Consider the following 12,286-nt stretch of genomic DNA (forward strand, 5'->3'; position numbering starts at 1 on the left):
TATTTATTTATCTAGTGCCAAGTAGGTAAACATTATCACTTTTCTATATTCTTCTGACACTCCTTACTTGTTTTAATCTATTTCCATTTTTGTAATCATTGCTTTTATGCATCCATTGCCTCAAATAGACAGAAAATTCCTTAGATTAGAGGTCATGTCATATACCTGACTCTTAGTCTCAGTTTATAAGACAAGCCAGAGCAAGGAAAACTTTGTCAGTGTTGTGTGACTAAACAACTGAGTTAACACTCTCAAGGATTTGATAGCCTGTCTTGATATGGCCCGACATTCAGCACGGGGATGAATCATAGACACCACCGTGTCCATGAAGCTAGATTTACACTCAAGAGAAATCCTGACTCAGGGGACAATGTACTCCTAGGCAAACCATCATCAACTGAAAATGCTCCTATTTTCCAACCTGTTGCTACTACCTGAGACCGTTTCAGAGAATATTGCCCAGCAACATTAGCAATGCTTTTATAATTTGAGGAATAGTTTAATTTTCATTGTATTTTAAACTACTTTCATAAGGGTTTCAAAATCTTAGTGATCTTCCTCCACTTTGCAGGCCTGCAAGTTGGGCCATGGCCTAGCTCCTGAATCAGAATGGCATGCCCAGGCTATGCTCCCAGGTTACCCACCATTCCCTGGATATCCCCCTGCAGGTCAGAAGCTGTCTTTCCCCTCTCCTGGTCAGTATCATCCTAGTGGCTCTCCTTCAATGGGAGGAGGTGCCTAACCACCAGCACCAACTGCAGTCCCCCAGGAGCTGGAGGCTACCTTGTACCCAGAGGTTATCTGGGCCCTGGAAGCTGTATCAGTGTCCCACAGCCTGGGGAAGCTCCCACCTAACCCGGAGGCTAAGGACATGCAGTCCCATTGAATGAACCAGGTTGTTGTGGCTATCCCCAGCCACGTGCAGAGACTTATGGTGGTCAGTGGCCACCTCAGTTCCCAATACCTGGCGGCTTTCCTGGAGGACAGATGCCCTCTCAGTATCCTGGAGGATAGACCCCTTACCCTAATCAGAGCACTCTGAGGACAGTCTGTCCAGCTGCCAGCTTTGATGATACAGGAGATGCAGCCATCCTCCACAAAGCCATGAAGGGATTTGGGATGGATGAACAAGTGATGGTGGCTGTGGACAACCGCTCCAATGATCAGAGGAACAAAATTAAAACAGCTTTTAAGACCATGTATGGCAAAGACTTAATCAAAGATCTCAAATCAGAATTGAGTGGAAATATGAAAGAACTTGTCCTTACCCTTTTCATGCCTCCTACATATCACGATGCCTGGAGCTTATGTATGCAATGCAGTGAGCAGGGACTCAGGAATGTGTATGGATTGAGATTTTGTGCAGAAGATCCACTCAAGAAATCTGAGAAGTTGTCAGCCGTTATGTCAGAATTTGGCCGAGACCTTGAAAAAGTTATTAGGCCAGATACATCAGGGCATTTTGAATGTCTGCTCGCATCAACGTGCCAGGGAAGTCGAGATGAGGACCTGAGCCGCAACCACCAGGTGGCTCGGGAAGATGCGCAGCACCTCCACCAGACCGGCGAGGGGTGCATGAGTCTTATTGTCCTGTGATGCCAGCCACAAGAAGCTATCCTTACCTCTGAAGGCTACGGTGGAGGCTTATTCCAGGACAGCTAATCAAGACATGTTCAGCAGTGTCAGTCTGAATTTTCCTACTGCATTGAAAATGGTTTGAAGACCACCATGCAGGGTGTGCCCAATCGACCTGCCTTGTACACCGAGTGACTCTACCATTCTATGAAAGATGCCAGCACACACGACTCCAACCACTCTTGGAATTGTGCTTTCTTAAGATGACATTGGGGGGTGCAGAGATAGTTCAGTGCTCTAAGAGCCTGCATGGCAGGCGGAAGGACTGGGTTCGATTCCTGGCACTGGATACTGTGCCAGTCCCATCTCCAAACTGCAGTGTGAGAACCTGTATCAAGGTGAGATTGACTTTGTTCAAATAACACAGATGTTCACACAGCTGTATCAGAATCATTGGGCACAGCGATTGCAAGTGACTCAAGTGGAGATCAGCAAAGTCTTCTCGCCATTGTGGGGCAGTAGAGGGGAAGTGTTGAAATGGATAAAGTTCTGTAAGGCAGATTGGCTCTGCTAGCAACAGAATCAGCTGTCACCTAAGCACAACAGCTTCAGGACGGTCAGGGTTAATGTGCATGGTTTGCATATGATGTTATTGCCTGGGTTCTAATGTTATCTTTTTCTATATCTACAATCAATAAAAGCTGGATTGCCATTGTGCACTAATGTTGCAGTGTTTGTAATGCTTCATTCTCACCGCTTTGGTTTTAATCAAGATTTCAAATCAAGCCTGGAGTTATAGCTCAGTGGTATAAGCATGTGCTTGGCAAGTGCAAGGTCCTGAGTTTGATCGCCAGTTCCTAAAGGAAAAAACAAAACAAAACAAAACAAAAACAAAAAAAAGATTTAGAAGTGAATAAAAATTACAGTGATCTGAAAAGAAAGAACTCAGTGATGTCTTTGCCCAGGGATTTCATTTACATACACACACACTAAGATGAAGATAGAAGTCTCTTCCACCACCCCAGTGGGTAACTCGTTAGCTAAGAACACTGATACGCCCCTGCCGTGTGGAACATGATGCATGTTCTAGCTTCTGTAGGCAAGATGTAAATGTTTCATTTCTTGAGCTTATGTAGATCAAATAAGTTTATATTCTTGCATCTAATCGTATGGAGGTGTTGAGTGGGGAGGTGTAGGCCACACAGTATAAAGTTATTTAGGATGAAAGGCCTGGAGACCCAAAGTCCGACAAGACTGTGCTCACCGGGATGGTAGCACTAACACTGCATCATACTCTGAAATTTTGCTGAGAGGATATTTTCAGAGCTCTCCGCACACACATGATGACTATGTTAACTTGCTCAAGTGTAGCAGTCATTTAACTGTAGACATGTATACTAAAGCATACTGTTGTGCACCTTAACTTTATACAGTGAAAGCCAAAAGCAGTATTATGTTTTAACATTATATAATACAGTTTTCAGTGATTTCAAATCCTTTCTACCAGTAGACTTTTATTTTCAGTTGTAAGAAATATTTCCTAGACCATGTTCGCAAATGTATTTTTCTAAGTAGAAGCTATATTCTGTCATTTATAATAATACCTGTAGCATACCTGAATTATTTTTCCTTTGTGCAGCATGAAGTTGAAGACTCATGCTATATCATGTGACCATCAGGTCATCCAGAAACATTAATTAAATGGAACGCCTTTTCTCATGGCATTGGGGTGACGTGATTATTATATATCTGAACTTTCTAAGTTTCTTATTGATCAGGAGATCAATGTGATAACAAAATACATTTTTTTGATACAAGATCTCACTAAGAAGTTTAAACTCATAATGATCCTCTGTGTCATCCTCCACAGAGGTGGGGTTACAGGCATGCACCACCACGCCAGATTTCAGGGCTAGCACAGTGCATCCAGGGTGGGGCAGGCATGGCATGCGGTACCAGGGATCGAACCTGGGTCCTTGCATTTTCCAGGCAGGCACTTACACCACCAAGCTTTCTCCCTACTCCCAAAACACTTCTTAACTATGGTAGGATCACAATTCATCTTGAAATCTAATGTGAAGTTTCATATTTAGTTTTTCTAGATTGTTTCGAATCATCTTGTCAATTTTTAAAAATGACTGTACTTTTCAAAATTAGATACACACTGCATCTAAAGATCAATTAGGGAAAAATAATATTGAAAATATTTTATCTCTCAACCTTTGAATATATTAACTTTCTACATTTATTTAGATCTTTATATTCTTTAAGCAATACTCATTAGTTTTCAATGAAAAACAATCCTGTACAATTTGCACCAAAATCATTCCTAGATATGTGAGAATATGTTTGATAGGCTTGGCAGCATTGTTTCTTTGTCTTCATTTTAATTAGTTTTGGTAGTATATAAAACACAACTGTTATATTTATTTTTATAAGCACAATTTAATTTTATTTATTTTTCCTGATAAGTTTCCCAATTACTTTAGAATATTTAATTACCTAGTGGCATCCTATGTAAATTAAGCTTCTATTTTTCCTTTTATTTCTAGCTGTTAATTCACTGATTGATTATAGTTGTTCTAAGAAGACAAGCATGATATTGAGTAGAATTAGTAGCAATGTATAACCTTGTCTCATGACACTGAGTTCATAAAACTTGGGGAAAAGACTTTTATTATTTCAATATTATGTATGTTGTTTCCTGAAATATTTTTGAAAATACTTATCATATTCAGCATTTTTCTTTTCATTTCCTGAAATTAAATATGAGAGAGATTTGAATTTTATGTCCTTTTTGCCCTTGGCTTCTTTATTTTAAATTATTTTATTTTATTTATTTATTGTGGCCAACTCAGCCCATCCTGGAGGCGGGGGCTAGCGTGGCATGTGGTACCAGGGATCGAACCGTGGTCTCTGCGCTTTTGCCTAAGCTTGCCTAAGCAGGCGCTTTAGACCACTGAGCTATCTCGCCGGCCCATGCCCTTTGCTTCTTCTTTTTTTTTTTTTAAAAATTTTATTTATTTATTTGTGTGTGTGTGTGTGTGTGTGTGTGTGTGGCCAGCTCAGCCCACCAGGGGGCGGGGCCGGCTGGCATGTGGTGCTGGGGGATCGAACCGTGGTCCCTGTGCTTTAGGTAAGCTTGTTCTAAGTAGGTGCTCTAGACCACTGAGCCATCTCACCAGCCCGCCCTTTGCTTCTTAATCACTTACTTTCCTCTTATGTTCTGTTAAAATTATTAGAATATTGAACATTAGGATACTGTTGCATTTTTAGAACGAATTCCACTTAAAGTCTCTTATTCTGTTTAATTTCTTATTCTGCTGATGAATTTTATCTGCTATACTTTGTTGACAACTTTTGTGATAAATCCTGGACAGCCTTTATTTTTCTTTTGTACAGTGTCTTGGTCAGATTTTGAAATCAAGGTTTAGAAAACAATTTTTTATGGTTTCTTATTCATACTATGAAGTAGTTTATATAAATTTATCATTATTTCTTTGTAACTTGTTTGGAGGAAATAACTAGTGAAATGGAATCGGTTTGGAGTTTATAAGAAATTTTATTTGCACAAAAACAATCCTGCCAATTTGCATCAGAATCATTCCTAGATATGTGAGAATATGTTTGATAGGTTTGTCAGCATTATTTCTTTGTCTTAATTTTAATTAGTTTTCGTAGTATATAAAACACAACTGTTATGCTTATTCTTTTATAAGCACAATTTAATTTTATTTTTTCTGATAAGTTTCCCCATACACAAACTCTTTAATGTACACAAACCTATTTCAGTTTTTATATTTCTTTTTTGTATTAAATGTAGCTAAATACTTAAAATAAGGTATCCATTGCATATGCAATTTTGGATCAATTGACATATCTGATATTGCTACAAGTGACTTTAGAATATTTAGATACATGGTTGTATCTTATTTTTCACAATTTTACTTTCAATCTTTCTAGCTAATTAAATTTAAAGCTGGGATTCTTGTAAAGATTATATAACTGTATCATTGTGTTTACCTTCCAGAATCTTTGCTTTTAATTGCTGTGTTTGAATTAACGTGAAGAGTTAATCATGGCCTAGTATGTTTTGTCTATTTGTATTTGTTGTTGCTCGTTTTTCTTTTTTACACACTCTCTATATTACTTGAACACTGTTTAAAATTTCCTTTTGATTTATGTATTGTTGTACTTAGTGTATTTCTTTGTACATCACTATAGTCATTGCTTTAAGTGTTACTTTGTACTTTTATAGTTTACCACAGTCAACTCATATCAATCAGGTAAAACCCAGATTGAAAACACAGAAGAAATATGAACTACTTTGATAAACTTTTATCATCCTCAATTTATAATTTTTCTAAATATTTCCACTACTTATGTTTGGAACCACATTGGGCAGTGTAATAATTTTTGTTCCATTTAAAAACCAATTCAGAAAGGTAAGAGGAGAAGGAATGCGCATTAGGTTTATGAATGATTCTGTGATACTGTCTCCTAAGAGCAGAGAGTAGAATTGGTGATTTTCAGGCCTGAGGGAAGGGAAAACTAGTACATTGTTATTCCGTGAGTATGAAAAGTGACTTGTCAGCCATGTTGCACAGAGTGGTGTCTGTAGTTTACCACACAGGACTGTACTATTAAAATTATTAATAGCAGAGATATTGTATTAAATTTTCTAAGTATAATTAAAACACAATAGGGCTGGGGAGATAACTCAGGGGTCCAAGTGCCTGCCTGGAAAGTGCAAGGACCCAGGTTTGATCTCTGGTACCACATGCTGTGCCAGCCCTGGAACTCCTTGCACACCATACTTGCCTCAAAACCGGATGTGGTGGCACATGCCTGTAATCCCAGCACTGGGGAAGCTGAGACAGGAGGATCACTATGAGTCTTAGCTGTGTAGTGAGAACCTGTACCAAATTAAAACAGTATAAAGGAAACTTAAAGATGAGATCACATGTTTTGTGTCTAGATGGCCGCTCAAAGCTTCATGTGGTCATAGGTGGGGCTTTTATAGAGGTGGCTACATTGAGAGTGTGTGAGGTTAGAATTCATTCAACTAAAATAGAATTTGGTACAGAGAAGAGGAATTGTTACTGTACCTGACCATGTGGTACAGGAACCTTTGAAGTTGGCTTCTGGGAAAGAGAACAGGTACAAGAGCTTCAGAGATTCCAGCTGAAAAAGACGAGTTGGGATGTCTGAGGCCATACCCAATGGGAGGCTTTGGTCAAAGCTCAGAAGACCAGAATGTTGACAGAAAGTCTGCCTGGCAAGTCAGGTTCATGAGGTTTCTTTTGGGAAGAAGGACTGCAATGGCTGATGGATGCCAGAAAATGTGTTTTATGCATTCACAAAAAAATTGTCTATATTTTGTTCAGGCCCAGAAACCGTGTGAGACTAAGATTAAGGATGATGGACTAATTAATGTTTTAGAAGAAATTTCAAGGTGATCTAATGTAGGCACAGCAGTACAGCTATGCTGGGGAGGATTTTAGTGATACTTATATTGAGAATAAAAAATGAAGAGCTCAGCAGAATACTTCAAAATATTTTGAGTTTGGCCATGAAGGTCAAGGGCACTGGGATTAAAGGTGTGAGTGCTACCTGTCTTATGGAACCTGAATAACATAAAGGACAGAAAGAGCTGTGGTCATCCCTTGCTTGCATTGTTATCTTATGGCCACAGTGGACATTTTTATCCTCTGTGATGCTTGTCTGCCATACCACCATGTCTCGGAACCATCCTGGTATAGACTGAAACATACATAGTTTGTGAACAAAATGAAGCTTTAATCATTTAATCCTGGGTTTCAGATATCTTGTCTCAGCATTGAATCTTCTGGAAGGGAAATTAGATAATGACCATGAGGACATAGGGGTAGATAGAGCTCTTAAACAAAATCAAACTGCATGGAAAATACTTCAAAGAATCAACAATTGGGATCTCATCTTTTTGAAAAGTTCTGCACATCAAAAAAAAAAAAAATCACCAACAGATTAAAAAGAAAACCCAATAAGTGAGGAACAATTATACCAGACTGTCCTTCAGACAAAGGACTTCTATCTAGAACATATAAAATTTTTTAAAAAAATGTCAGGCCTCCAAAATTCAGACACCCAATCTAGACATGGACATCTGAGATGAATGAAGAGATACAAATGGGAAATAATTATACGAAAAAATTAACCATTGTTGTTGGGAGTGTAGCTGGTACAACCATTATGGAAATCAGTATGAGTTGTTTCCAAGATTTAGCTATGACAAATTGTGCTGCTATAAACATGGGTGCACATATATCGCTGTGGTATGGTTTTAGTTCCTTTGGGAAAAATACCTATAAGAAAAATAGTTGGCTTGAATGGACCCTCAAATCCTAGCTTTTCAACATTGGTTGTTGTACTCCAGATGATTTGTGTTATGGTTTGGCAGAAATTTTTTATGTATTTTACTTGTGTCAACAGACCTTGCCTGAGACTGAGATTAAGTGCTGTGGACTGGTTAATCCGACAAAGGAAATTTCAAAGCAGCTGAATATTTCATCAGTGGCATGGCTATTGTTGGTGGCTTTTAGTCAGATTTATGTGGCTAAGCTAAAGCAAAGAGTCCATCAGGATGATTTAAAATATTGTGAGTTTCGCAAGAAAGGAAGCTCCAATAAATCTGTGGATTTCAAAGACAGAGTTAAGATCTCCATTGTTAGAAAGGTACCAGAGAATAAACAGGGTGGCCTGAGGGCATCACTAGAGGCAACAGGTCTCTACCCTTTGCAGCCTTGGAATTTCAAGGGTGAAAGAATTTGGACTGAGGAGAAAACTGCAGAGTACCATGTTCTAGAATGGCAGAGGCAGCCACACCGGGTTCAGAATGACATCAGCATACAGAATTTATTCCTTGGAGTCAGAGTCAGGGTGCTCAGCGATCCAGACACTCAACTCCTACAGACAAGAGAGAAGAACCTGGATACTGCTCCAGGTAGCATTAGACTTTGTCATCATCCATGTGGTATTAGTTTTAGGTGCAAGCAGAATTAAAGAGTTCTGAAATTAAGAAGGCTTCTACCTTGATTTCAGAAGGCCTGGGAGGCCAGGCAGTATGTCCCTGAGAGGGCAGTGTGTGAAGCAGAGAGAGAGAAGCTTAACATACTCAATCCCCGAAGTTTGAAAAAGCCAGGAATGTGGATCATCCATGGGAAACTTCAAGGAGTGAGCAAAGTCAGCCTAATAGAAAGGCAATGGGAGCTAAAACCGAAAGTGCCACAGGGGCAGAGCCACGTAAGGCTTTTGGAGCTCACAACTCTTTACAGATTGCTGTGGATGTTCCACATGGAACTACAGGACTTAATGTCACCCTTCTGGATTTTGGACTTGCTTTGGTCTGAAGGCTTGGTATCCTGATGTGTGTACCTTTTGGAATGTTAATGTTTATCTTGTGCCACTGAATATTGGAAGTGTTTAATTTTTCAATTGTGGAGGAGCTCATCACTAACATTTTGCCTTAGAACTTGGAGGAGATTTGGGAATTGGACTTTTCAGCAAGGCTAAAACTGTTTGGCAACTCATAGGGATGGACTAAAATCCCTTTTGCATAAGGGATGTGCATGAGTCTTTGGGGGGCCAAGGAAGAATGGCATGGTTTGTGTCTAGTTGTCCCTCCAAAGCCTCTTGTAGTTATGGGGTGGAATTCTAGAGTTTGTGATTAACTCATGATCCAAAGCTGGGATTATGGGTATGAGTGCTGCTGGGATTGTGGGTGTGAGTGCAGCTGGGATTATGAGTGTGAGAGCTACAGCAAGCCTGGGGCAGAGAGCCTGTATGCAACATAAAGGAGACAGAATTGCTCTCCTTTGCTATTGTTGTTGTTATAGTTCTTGCTATGTGCTGTTTTTCCAGCACCATGAACCGCTGCCCTCTGCCCTGTGCCGCTCCGCCTTGGAGGCAGCTGAGTATGGACTGAAACCTCCTCTGAATAGGAGCTAAATAAACCTTTCCTTCCTTCATTTTGGGTGTTGGGCATTTTGTCGCAGCAATGAGAGAAGAGTAACTGAGACAGTGCTGAATTTTTTTTACTACCATTTTCTTCCTCTTTTGAATTTCTGACTTCTTTGTTATTGTTTTTTTGCTTTAAGTAAATCTTACATGTTTATATATGGTAATTGAACAACTAATTTAAAGAAAGCAAAGTGCAGTACAGCAACCATTGTTTAAGTGCTGTTGCTTTGTTTGATGAAGTCTTGTATAATTTGTTATTTTTTTCCATCATTATTTTGTATTTTTAAAAATTAAAAACATTTCATCCACATTCTTTATGAAAAAAAATGATAGCCTTTTATGCTCTTGTTTAAATTTGGTCATTTCAGGTTGCTTCTTCTTAGGATTCTTCTGTCCTCTTCACTCTTCTCTTGATTTCATCTTTTTTTTTTTTTTTTGTATTTTGTGCAGGGTCTACAGGGTCTCACTACACAGATGGGACTTGTAGTGATTCTCCTGTTTTCAGCCTCCCAAGTATTGGGGTGGCAGGGGCAAAACACCACATGTAGTCTCAATCACCCTCTCAATGCGCCCCATGGGCAGGGCCAGCACAGCAGGCCAGGGATTGATGATTACACCCTCTGAGCTCAGTTTTATTTGATTTCTTTAGATCCAAAATATCCAGTGGATTGTTCTTGTGTCTTATATTCCTTGCCACATTTTTCCACTTCTTTGTTGATGCTTCCTCTTTTTACATTTGTTTCAAGTGTCCTTGGTACACTTTCTGATGGTTCTTCAAAAGTGTCAGTGGTTTCTGACATTTCTTTCATCTTGATGTAGGCTTACATTGCTTGTCTCTTTGCACTGAGCTCAATATCTTCCTGCTTACAGGAATCGTGGGAGATTCATGACTGAAATCTGAACACATGGGTATGTTATTCCATTAGCATGTCAGTCTTTCTAAAAGTTTCTGCTTTAGCTACTTTCTCCTGTCAGGAAAAGAAGGTGACTAGGTGGGTACATACAGGTGAGGGAAGGATCCCATGTGCCTCTCTGATACCCACATGTGTCCCTGCTGATTGCTGCTGGGCAGGTGGGAGCTCTTGCTCACCACTAAACCACCCCTGACACTTCTCTGGCACAGTGAACAGTACATCCTTGTATAGCTCCCTCCCCAGCCTTACAGAGCTCCTGAGGATTACCTTCCAGCTCCTAGACACAGTGGAAGTCCTGCCTGTCCACTGAAGACCTTTAAGCCAAGATCCGGGTGGTATCCCCACCTTGGGAGGCAGCAGTGCCTCCCCGAGAGGGATGACAATCTTGGATCTGCACATGACCTTCTCTGGAAGTATACACACTATGCACTCTGTTTAGGCCCTTGGCGCACAGTGCAGCCACCTGAGCAAGGTCGCACCTAGAGCTCAAGCACTGTAATTGTTAAGCAAAGATTTGTGGGGTTTTGCTCCTCTACACCTTTCTTAATCTAGGACTCTTCTTTTTTCTGTGCCCCTTAGCAAGGCTTCTTCAATGCTAAATTTGTAATACATGAGGTAAAAATAAACCTGGAGAACTTACCACTAAATCATTCCTTGGGCCCATGCTGATCTGACCTCTTGTTTCCTTCCAAATTCAATTAAGACTCGTTTAATGCCACATGCTCAATTCTCAAATATGGTACTGTCAGGAATACAGAAAAGTGTGTGCTACATTTTACCATTGCAAAAATCAAAATCTTCCTATTTTAATTGAAAATGTAGCATTTTATATTTTCTATTATTTGCTGTTACTGGGTAGTGTCACATAAGAAATCCTTCAACTCATTGGCTTAAAACTAATCATAAATGGTAGTCTTTTACATCCTCTGTGAGTTGACTGGGGCTGGCTTTTTGCAGAATCCCAGAGGGCCTTCCTCCAGAAAGCAGGTTGCTTATGTAGTGATGTGTATACAAAGACTCAGAGAGCAGGACCAGCTGTGAGATTATATTCTGGATTGCTGTGCTCTACCTGCTACCATCCCTTTAAATTGCATGATTGAGTCCAAGGTCAAGGATGTAACAAGTAAATTCTATCTTTCATGAGACCAAAGTTCATCGCCCAGACTATCTAAGACATTCAAATTACAATTATCAAATCATAGCCATCAAGGAGTTCAGGATTATAAGGTCTCTGTATGTTTTTGATGATGTATTTTACTTTTTTCCAGTTTTAGAAAGTTATTTGCAAGTAATTCCAAAAATATTGCTTCTCTTTTTGTGTTCTTCCTCTCTCTGGACTACAAATAAAAGCATCTTAGTACTATGATCCTCTGTTTTGTATTTCCATCCTTTTTCTCCCCTGGAATAAGTTTGACTGTAGTCTGACATGATTTACAATTTAAAAATGCTATTTTCTTCCATTGCACCTTTTATTGAATTCTTAGCTTCAAAATTACATTTTTTTAGTTGCAGGTTTTATAACTAGCTATTATGGCTTAGAAGATTCTTCTAATATTCATGTTTTCCTTTATTTTCTAGAACATATTCATTATAGTTATTTTAAAGTAGTTTTATACCTGAAATGTGAATTGTGTGTCATTTTCTATTGCTTCTCTCTTTCTTTTTCTCTGTCTCTGACTCTCTGTGTATGAGTTTTTCTGTCTGTGTCGGCCTCTGTCTTTCTCTCTGTCTCTGTCTCTGTCTCTGTCTCTCTCTCTCTCTCTCTCTCTCTCTCTCTCTCTCTCTCTCTCTCTCTCTCT

The 12,286-nt window shown here is 39.5% G+C and overlaps 1 pseudogene; it reads left to right on the forward strand.

The window, feature by feature from the left end:
• Positions 1-609: 609 nt before the first annotated feature.
• Positions 610-2,097, forward strand: LOC101579819 (annotated as a pseudogene).
• The last annotated feature ends 10,189 nt before the right edge of the window (positions 2,098-12,286 follow it).

Source organism: Octodon degus, unplaced genomic scaffold, assembly GCF_000260255.1.
Source record: "Octodon degus isolate 3935 unplaced genomic scaffold, OctDeg1.0 scaffold00042, whole genome shotgun sequence".
Lineage (NCBI taxonomy): Eukaryota > Metazoa > Chordata > Mammalia > Rodentia > Octodontidae > Octodon > Octodon degus.